Raw genomic sequence first — 9,316 nt, 5'->3', positions numbered from 1 at the left:
ATGGCATGCTGCTGGCTTTGGCTGGCCTGCCTTGGCCGTGGCATGGCATGCTGCTGGCCTAGGCCTTGGCATGGCATGCTGCTGGCTTTCGCTGGGCTGCCTTGGCCGTGGCATGGCATGCTGCTGGCCTTGGCCTTGGCATGGCATGCTGCTGGCTTTGGCTGGGCTGCCTTGGCCGTGGCATGGCATGCTGCTGGCCTAGGCCTTGGCATGGCATGCTGCTGGCTTTGGCTGGCCTGCCTTGGCCGTGGCATGGCATGCTGCTGGCCTAGGCCTTGGCATGGCATGCTGCTGGCTTTGGCTGGGCAGCCTTGGCCGTGGCATGGCATGCTGCTGGCCTAGGCCTTGGCATGGCATTCTGCTGGCTTTGGCTGGCCTGCCTTGGCCGTGGCATGGCATGCTGCTGGCCTTGGCCTTGGCATGGCATGCTGCTGGCTTTGGCTGGGCTGCCTTGGCCGTGGCATGGCATGCTGCTGGCCTTGGCCTTGGCATGGCATGCTGCTGGCTTTGGCTGGGCTGCCTTGGCCGTGGCATGGCATGCTGCTGGCTTTGGCTGGGCAGCCTTGGCCGTGGCATGGCATGCTGCTGGCCTAGGCCTTGGCATGGCATGCTGCTGGCTTTGGCTGGCCTGCCTTGGCTGTGGCATGGAATGCTGCTGGCCTTGGCCTTGGCATGGCATGCTGCTGGCTTTGGCTGGGCTGCCTTGGCCGTGGCATGGCATGCTGCTGGCCTTGGCCTTGGCATGGCATGCTGCTGGCTTTGGCTGGGCAGCCTTGGCCGTGGCATGGCATGCTGCTGGCCTAGGCCTTGGCATGGCATGCTGCTGGCTTTGGCTGGCCTGCCTTGGCCGTGGCATGGCATGCTGCTGGCCTTGGCCTTGGCATGGCATGCTGCTGGCTTTGGCTGGGCTGCCTTGGCCGTGGCATGGCATGCTGCTGGCTTTGGCTGGCCTGCCTTGGCCGTGGCATGGCATACTGCTGGCCTTGGCCTTGGCATGGCATGCTGCTGGCTTTGGCTGGGCTGCCTTGGCCGTGGCATGGCTTGCTGCTGGCCTTGGCCTTGGCATGGCATGCTGCTGGCTTTGGCTGGCCTGCCTTGGCCGTGGCATGGCATGCTGCTGGCCTTGGCCTTGGCATGGCATGCTGCTGGCTTTGGCTGGCCTGCCTTGGCCGTGGCATGGCATGCTGCTGGGCTTGGCCTTGGCATGGCATGCTGCTGGCTTTGGCTGGGCAGCCTTGGCCGTGGCATGGCATGCTGCTGGCCTAGGCCTTGGCATGGCATGCTGCTGGCTTTGGCTGGCCTGCCTTGGCCGTGGCATGGCATGCTGCTGGCCTAGGCCTTGGCATGGCATGCTGCTGGCTTTCGCTAGGCTGCCTTGGCCGTGGCATGGCATGCTGCTGGCCTTGGCCTTGGCATGGCATGCTGCTGGCTTTGGCTGGGCTGCCTTGGCCGTGGCATGGCATGCTGCTGGCCTAGGCCTTGGCATGGCATGCTGCTGGCTTTGGCTGGCCTGCCTTGGCCGTGGCATGGCATGGCCTTGGCCTTGGGGCTGGGCAGCCTTGGCCGTGGCATGGCATGCTGCTGGCCTTGGCCTTGGCATGGCATGCTGCTGGCTTTGGCTGGGCTGCCTTGGCCGTGGCATGGCATGCTGCTGGCCTAGGCCTTGGCATGGCATGCTGCTGGCTTTGGCTGGCCTGCCTTGGCCGTGGCATGGCATGCTGCTGGCCTAGGCCTTGGCACGGCATGCTGCTGGCTTTGGCTGGGCAGCCTTGGCCGTGGCATGGCATGCTGCTGGCCTAGGCCTTGGCATGGCATGCTGCTGGCTTTGGCTGGCCTGCCTTGGCCGTGGCATGGCATGCTGCTGGCCTTGGCCTTGGCATGGCATGCTGCTGGCTTTGGCTGGGCTGCCTTGGCCGTGGCATGGCATGCTGCTGGCTTTGGCTGGCCTGCCTTGGCCGTGGCATGGCATGCTGCTGGCCTAGGCCTTGGCATGGCATGCTGCTGGCTTTGGCTGGGCTGCCTTCGCCGTGGCATGCCATGCTGCTGGCCTTGGCCTTGGGGCTGGGCTGCCTTGGCTGCGGTTCTTATCACTAGACGTGCGTTGCGTGCGAAGGCGTGCAAAGGCGTGCGCGACCATGCGCGCAACACGCGCACCGTGGTCAAAAGACCACGCGCGCGGTATACGCACAGGCCACGCTGCCCACGCCGCGGGCATGCCAGGCCAGGCTGCCCTGGCCGGCCGCATGCCAGGCCGCCCAGGCCGTGCGCATTCCATGCCGTGCTGCCCAGGCCGGCTGCATGCCAGGCCGCCCAGGCCGTGCGCATGCCATGCCGTGCTGCCCACGCCGCGGGCATGCCAGGCCGGCTGCATGCCAGGCCGCCCAGGCCGTGCGCATGCCATGCCGTGCTGCCCACGCCGCGGGCATGCCAGGCCGGCTGCATGCCAGGCCGCCCAGGCCGTGCGCATGCCATGCCGTGCTGCCCACGCCGCGGGCATGCCAGGCCGGCTGCATGCCAGGCCGCCCAGGCCGTGCGCATGCCATGCCGTGCTGCCCATGCCGCGCGCATGCCAGGCCGCCCACGCCCGCGCGCATGCCAGGCCGCCCACGCCCGCGCGCATGCCAGGCCGCCCACGCCCGCGCGCATGCCAGGCCGCCCACGCCCGCGCGCATGCCACGCCATGCTGCCCAAGGCCGCGGCCAGGCCGCGCAAGGCCGCGCCCAGGCCGCCCAAGGCCGCGCCCAGGCCGCGCAAGGCCGCCCAAGGCCGCGGTCCAGGCCGCCCAAGGCCGCGGCCGAGCCGCCCAAGGCCGCAGCCCAGGCCGCGGTCGAGCCGCAGTGCATGTAACCCAAGGCCGCAGCCCAGGCCGCGCCCAACATGGGGCGTACCTGCCACTGCCTTGCCCTGGGCAAGGGAGGTGCCCCCCCCTTATAATAGCCTGTTAAGCCCTTTTCAATCTGGCAGGAGGAAACATCAAGCATGTTCGAGGAGTCATAATGGGGTTTTTTTAAAAAGTAATGGTTTTTTGCCAAAACTTTCAACATGAAAGTTGTTGGAAATAATTTAATACACCATAAAAAAAATTTAAAAAAATATTTTTTTTCCGAAAATATTTTATTTTAATTTATTTCGATATTAATACTTAAAAAATAATAAAAATTAATGAAAATGGTCAAAAAATTATGGAAAAATTCCCATAATTAAAGGATGATTCACTAGTAATTATAGAAATTATTAAATTATTTTTTTCATTTTTTTTATTTTATTTTGATTTTTTTATGCCAAATAAGGGCTTTAAAAATTCGAAAAGCTCCAGAAAAATTGCAAAAAAATAGGGAATGACATTTAAAATTGATTGTAGTGCATTTTTAATTGTGTTGCACGGTTTGGGTAAGATTATAAAAGAATCATGTTCAAAAAGATCGATCGAGGCGGTGGCATGCCATGGCCTTGGCCTTGGCCTTGGCCTTTGCCCGCGGCCTTGGCCTTGGCCATGCCTTGCACAGGGACTTGGCCTTGCCCACTGCCTTGGCCTTGGCCTTGGCCTTGGCTTTGGCCTTGGCCTTGGCCTTGGCCTTGGCATGGCATGACATGCTCGCCGAGGCCGTGGCATGCCTTGCTGCTAGCCAAGGCCGTGGCGTGGCATGCTCGCCCAGCCCGTGGCACGCCATGTTGGCCCAAGGCATTGGCATGGCATGCCGGCCAAGGCATGCTGGCCAACGCTGCACAAGGCGGTGGCATGCCGAGGCCGTGGCATGGCATGCTGGCCGAGGCCGTGGCTTGCCACGCCGCCACGGCCGTGGCATGCTGGGCAACGGACCGGCATGGCCTGCTGGCCGTGGCGGTGGCACGACATGCTGGCCAAGGCAGTGGCATGGCATGTTGGCCAAGGCTAAGGCATGGCACGCTGTGGCATGGCACGCTGGCCAAGGCAGTCGCAAGGCATGCGGGCCGAGGCCGTGGCATGGCATGGCATGCGGGCCGAGGCCGCGGCACGGCCCGCTGGGCAACGCGGTGGCATGGCATGCTGGGCAACGCCGTGGCAAGGCATGCAGGCCTTGGCCTTGGCATGGCATGCTGGCCGAGGCCGTGGCATGGCATGCGGGCCGAGGCCGTGGCAAGGCATGCGGGCCGAGGCCGTGGCATGGCATGCGGGCCGAGGCCGTGGCATGGCATGGCATGCGGGCCGAGGCCGTGGCATGGCATGCGGGCCGAGGCCGTGGCGTGGCATGGCATGGCATGTTGGGCTACGCCGTGGCAAGACATGCGGGCCGAGGCCGTGGCATGGCATGCGGGCCGAGGCCGTGGCATGGCATGCGGGCCGTGGCCCTCGCATGGCATGTTGGGCGACGCCGTGGCATGGCATGCAGGCCGAGGCCGTGGCATGGCATGTTTGGCAACGCCGTGGCAAGACATGCGGGCCGTGGCATGGCATGGCATGCGGGCCAAGGCCGTGGCATGGCATGTTGGGCAACGCCGTGGCAAGGCATGCGGGCCGAGGCCGTGGCATGGCATGCGGGCCGAGGCCGTGGCTTGTCATGCGGGCCGAGGCCGTGGCATGTAATGCGGGCCGAGGCCGTGGCATGGCATGTTGGGCGACGCCGTAGCAAGGCATGCGGGCCGAGGCCGTGGCATGGCATGCGGGCCGAGGCCGTGGCATGGCATGTTGGGCGACGCCGTAGCAAGGCATGCGGGCCGAGGCCGTGGCTCGACATGTTGGCCAAGGCTAAGACATGGCACGCCGGGCAACGCGGTGGCATGGCATGCTGGGCAACGCGGTGGCAAGGCATGCGGGCCGAGGCCGTGGCATGGCATGTCGGGCAACGCCGTAGCAAGGCATGCGGGCCGAGGCCGTGGCATGGCATGCGGGCCGTGGCCGTGGCATGGCATGTTGGGCGACGCCGTGGCATGGCATGCGGGCCGAGGCCGTGGCATGGCATGTTTGGCAACGCCGTGGCAAGACATGCGGGCCGTGGCATGGCATGGCATGCGGGCCGAGGCCGTGGCATGGCATGTTGGGCGACGCCGTAGCAAGGCATGCGGGCCGAGGCCGTGCCTCGACATGTTGGCCAAGGCTAAGGCATGGCACGCCGGGCGACGCGGTAGCATGGCATGCTGGGCAACGCGGTGGCAAGGCATGCGGGCCGAGGCCGTGGCATGGCATGTTGGGCAACGCCGTAGCAAGGCATGCGGGCCGAGGCCGTGCCTCGACATGTTGGCCAAGGCTAAGGCATGGCAAGCCGGGCAACGCGGTGGCAATGCATGCTGGGCAACGCGGTGGCAAGGCATGCGGGCCGAGGCCGTGGCATGGCATGTTGGGCGACGCCGCGGCATGGCATGCGGGCCGAGGCCGTGGCATGGCATGTTTGGCAACGCCGTGGCAAGACATGCGGGCCGTGGCATGTCATGGCATGCGGGCCGAGGCCGTGGCATGGCATGTTTGGCGACGCCGTAGCAAGGCATGCGGGCCGAGGCCGTGGCATGGCATGCGGGCCGAGGCCGTGGCATGTCATGCGGGCCGAGGCCGTGGCATGGCATGCGGGCCGAGGCCGGGGCATGGCATGCGGGCCGAGGCCGTGGCATGTCATACGGGCCGAGGCCGTGGCATGGCATGTTGGGCGACGCCGTAGCAAGGCATGCGGGCCGAGGCCGTCGCATGGCATGCGGGCCGAGGCCGTCGCATGGCATGCGGGCCGAGGCCGTGGCATGGCATGCTGGCCGAGGCCGTGGCATGGCATGCGGGCCAAGGCCGTGGCAAGGCATGCGGGCCGAGGCCGTGGCATGGCATGTTGGGCGACGCCGTAGCAAGGCATGCGGGCCGAGGCCGTGGCATGGCATGTTGGGCGACGCCGTAGCAAGGCATGCGGGCCGAGGCCGTGGCTCGACATGTTGGCCAAGGCCGTGGCTCGACATGTTGGCCAAGGCTAAGGCATGGCACGACGGGCAACGCGGTGGCATGGCATGCTGGGCAACGCGGTGGCAAGGCATGCGGGCCGAGGCTGTGGCATGGCATGTTGGGCAACGCCGTGGCAAGGCATGCGGGCCGAGGCCGTGGCATGGCATGCGGGCCGAGGCCGTGGCATGTGATGCGGGCCGAGGCCGTGGCATGTCATGCGGGCCGAGGCCGTGGCATGGCATGCGGGCCGAGGCCGTGGCATGGCATACGGGCCGAGGCCGTGGCATGGCATGTTGGGCGACGCCGTCGCAAGGCATGCGGGCCGAGGCCGTGGCATGGCATGCGGGCCGAGGCCGTGGCACGACATGTTGGCCAAGGCTAAGGCATGGCACGCTGGGCAACGCGGTGGCAAGGCATGCGGGCCGGGGCCGTGGCATGGCATGTTGGGCAACGTCGAAGCAAGGCATGCGGGCCGAGGCCGTGGCATGGCAAGTTGGGCGACGCCGTAGCAAGGCATGCGGTCCGAGGCCGTGCCATGTCATGCGGGCCGAGGCCGTGGCATGGCATGCGGGCCGAGGCCGTGGCATGGCAAGTTGGGCGACGTCGTGGCAAGGCATGCGGGCCGAGGCCGTGGCATGGCATGGTGGGCGACGCCGTTGCAAGGCATGCGGGCCGAGGCCGTGGCATGTCATGCGGGCCGAGGCCGTGGCATGGCATGTTTGGCAACGCCGTGGCATGGCATGGCGTGCGGGCCGAGGCCGTGGCACGACATGTTGGCCAAGGCTAAGGCATGGCACGCCGGGCAACGCGGTGGCATGGCATGCTGGGCAACGCGGTGGCAAGGCATGCGGGCCGAGGCCGTGGCATGGCATGCGGGCCGAGGCCGTGGCATGGCATGTTGGGCGACGCCGTAGCAAGGCGTGCGGGCCGAGGCCGTGGCATGTCATGCGGGCCGAGGCCGTGGCATGGCATGCGGGCCGAGGCCGTGGCATGGCATGTTTGGCAACGCCGTGGCAAGACATGCGGGCCGTGGCATGGCATGGCATGGCATGCGGGCCGAGGCCGTGGCACGACATGTTGGCCAAGGCTAAGGCATGGCACGCCGGGCAACGCGGTGGCATGGCATGCCGGGCAACGCGGTGGCAAGGCATGCGGGCCGGGGCCGTGGCATGGCATGTTGGGCGACGCCGTAGCAAGGCATGCGGTCCGAGGCCGTGGCATGTCATGCGGGCCGAGGCCGTGGCATGGCATGTTGGGCGACGCCGTAGCAAGGCATGCGGGCCGAGGCCGTGGCATGTCATGCGGGCCGAGGCCGTGGCATGGCATGCGGGCCGAGGCCGTGGCATGGCAAGTTGGGCGACGTCGTGGCAAGGCATGCGGGCCGAGGCCGTGGCATGGCATGCGGGCAGAGGCCGTGGCATGGCATGTTGGGCGACGCCGTCGCAAGGCATGCGGGCCGAGGCCGTGGCATGGCATGTTGGGCGACGCCGTAGCAAGGCATGCGGGCCGAGGCCGTGGCATGTCATGTTGGGCGACGCCGTAGCAAGGCATGCGGTCCGAGGCCGTGGCATGTCATGCGGGCCGAGGCCGTGCCATGGCATGCGGGCCGAGGCCGTGCCATGGCATGCGGGCCGAGGCCGTGCCATGGCATGTTGGGCGACGCCGCAGCAAGGCATGCGGGCCGAGGCCGTGGCATGTCATGCGGGCCGAGGCCGTGGCATGGCATGTTTGGCAACGCCGTGGCAAGACATGCGGGCCGTGGCATGGCATGGCATGGCATGCGGGCCGAGGCCATGGCACGACATGTTGGCCAAGGCTAAGGCATGGCACGCCGGGCAACGCGGTGGCAAGGCATGCGGGCCGAGGCCGTGGCATGGCATGTTGGGCAACGCCGTAGAAGGGCATGCGGGCCGAGGCCGTGGCATGGCATGCGGGCCGAGGCCGTGGCATGGCAAGTTGGGCGACGTCGTGGCAAGGCATGCGGTCCGAGGCCGTGGCATGTCATGCGGGCCGAGGCCGTGGCATGGCATGCGGGCCGAGGCCGCGGCATGGCATGTTTGGCAACGCCGTGGCAAGACATGCGGGCCGTGGCATGGCATGGCATGCGGGCCGAGGCCGTGGCACGACATGTTGGCCAAGGCTAAGGCATGGCACGCCGGGCAACGCGGTGGCATGGCATGCCGGGCAACGCGGTGGCAAGGCATGCGCGCCGGGGCCGTGGCATGGCATGTTGGGCGACGCCGTAGCAAGGCATGCGGTCCGAGGCCGTGGCATGTCATGCGGGCCGAGGCCGTGGCATGGCATGCGGGCCGAGGCCGTGGCATGGCAAGTTGGGCGACGCCGTAGCAAGGCATGCGGTCCGAGGCCGTGCCATGTCAAGCAGGCCGAGGCCGTGGCATGGCATGCGGGCCGAGGCCGTGGCATGGCAAGTTGGGCGACGTCGTGGCAAGGCATGCGGGCCGAGGCCGTGGCAGGTCATGCGGGCCGAGGACTTGGCTTGGCATGCGGGCCGAGGCCGTGGCATGGAATGTTGGGCGACGCCGTAGCAAGGCATGCGGGCCGAGGCCGTGGCATGTCATGCGGGCCGAGGCCGTGGCATGTCATGCGGGCCGAGGCCGTGGCATGGCATGCGGGCCGAGGCCGTGTCATGGCATGTTTGGCCCAGGCCGTGGCTCGACATGTTGGCCAAGGCTAAGGCATGGCACGCCGGTCAACGCGGTGGCATGGCATGCTGGGCAACGCGGTGGCAAGGCATGCGGGCCGAGGCCGTGGCATGGCATGTTGGGCAACGCCGTAGCAAGGCATGCGGGCCGAGGCCGTGGCATGGCATGCGGGCCGTGGCCGTGGCATGGCATGTTGGGCGACGCCGTGGCATGGCATGCGGGCCGAGGCCGTGGCATGGCATGTTTGGCAACGCCGTGGCAAGACATGCGGGCCGTGGCATGGCATGGCATGCGGGCCAAGGCCGTGGCATGGCATGTTGGGCAACGCCGTGGCAAGGCATGCGGGCCGAGGCCGTGGCATGGCATGCGGGCCGAGGCCGTGGCTTGTCATGCGGGCCGAGGCCGTGGCATGTAATGCGGGCCGAGGCCGTGGCATGTAATGCGGGCCGAGGCCGTGGCATGGCATGTTGGGCGACGACGTAGCAAGGCATGCGGGCCGAGGCCGTGGCATGGCATGCGGGCCGAGGCCGTGCCATGGCATGTTGGGCGACGCCGTAGCAAGGCATGCGGGCCGAGGCCGTGGCTCGACATGTTGGCCAAGGCTAAGGCATGGCACGCCGGGCAACGCGGTGGCATGGCATGCTGGGCAACGCGGTGGCAAGGCATGCGGGCCGAGGCCGTGGCATGGCATGTCGGGCAATGCCGTAGCAAGGCATGCGGGCCGAGGCCGTGGCATGGCATGCGGGCCGTGGCCGTG

The sequence above is a fragment of the Camellia sinensis genome, unplaced genomic scaffold, assembly GCF_055761805.1.
Source record: "Camellia sinensis isolate YWXY unplaced genomic scaffold, ASM5576180v1 Unanchor6, whole genome shotgun sequence".
In the NCBI taxonomy this organism is placed as follows: Eukaryota; Viridiplantae; Streptophyta; class Magnoliopsida; order Ericales; family Theaceae; genus Camellia; species Camellia sinensis.
This window is presented reverse-complemented; position numbering follows the sequence as displayed.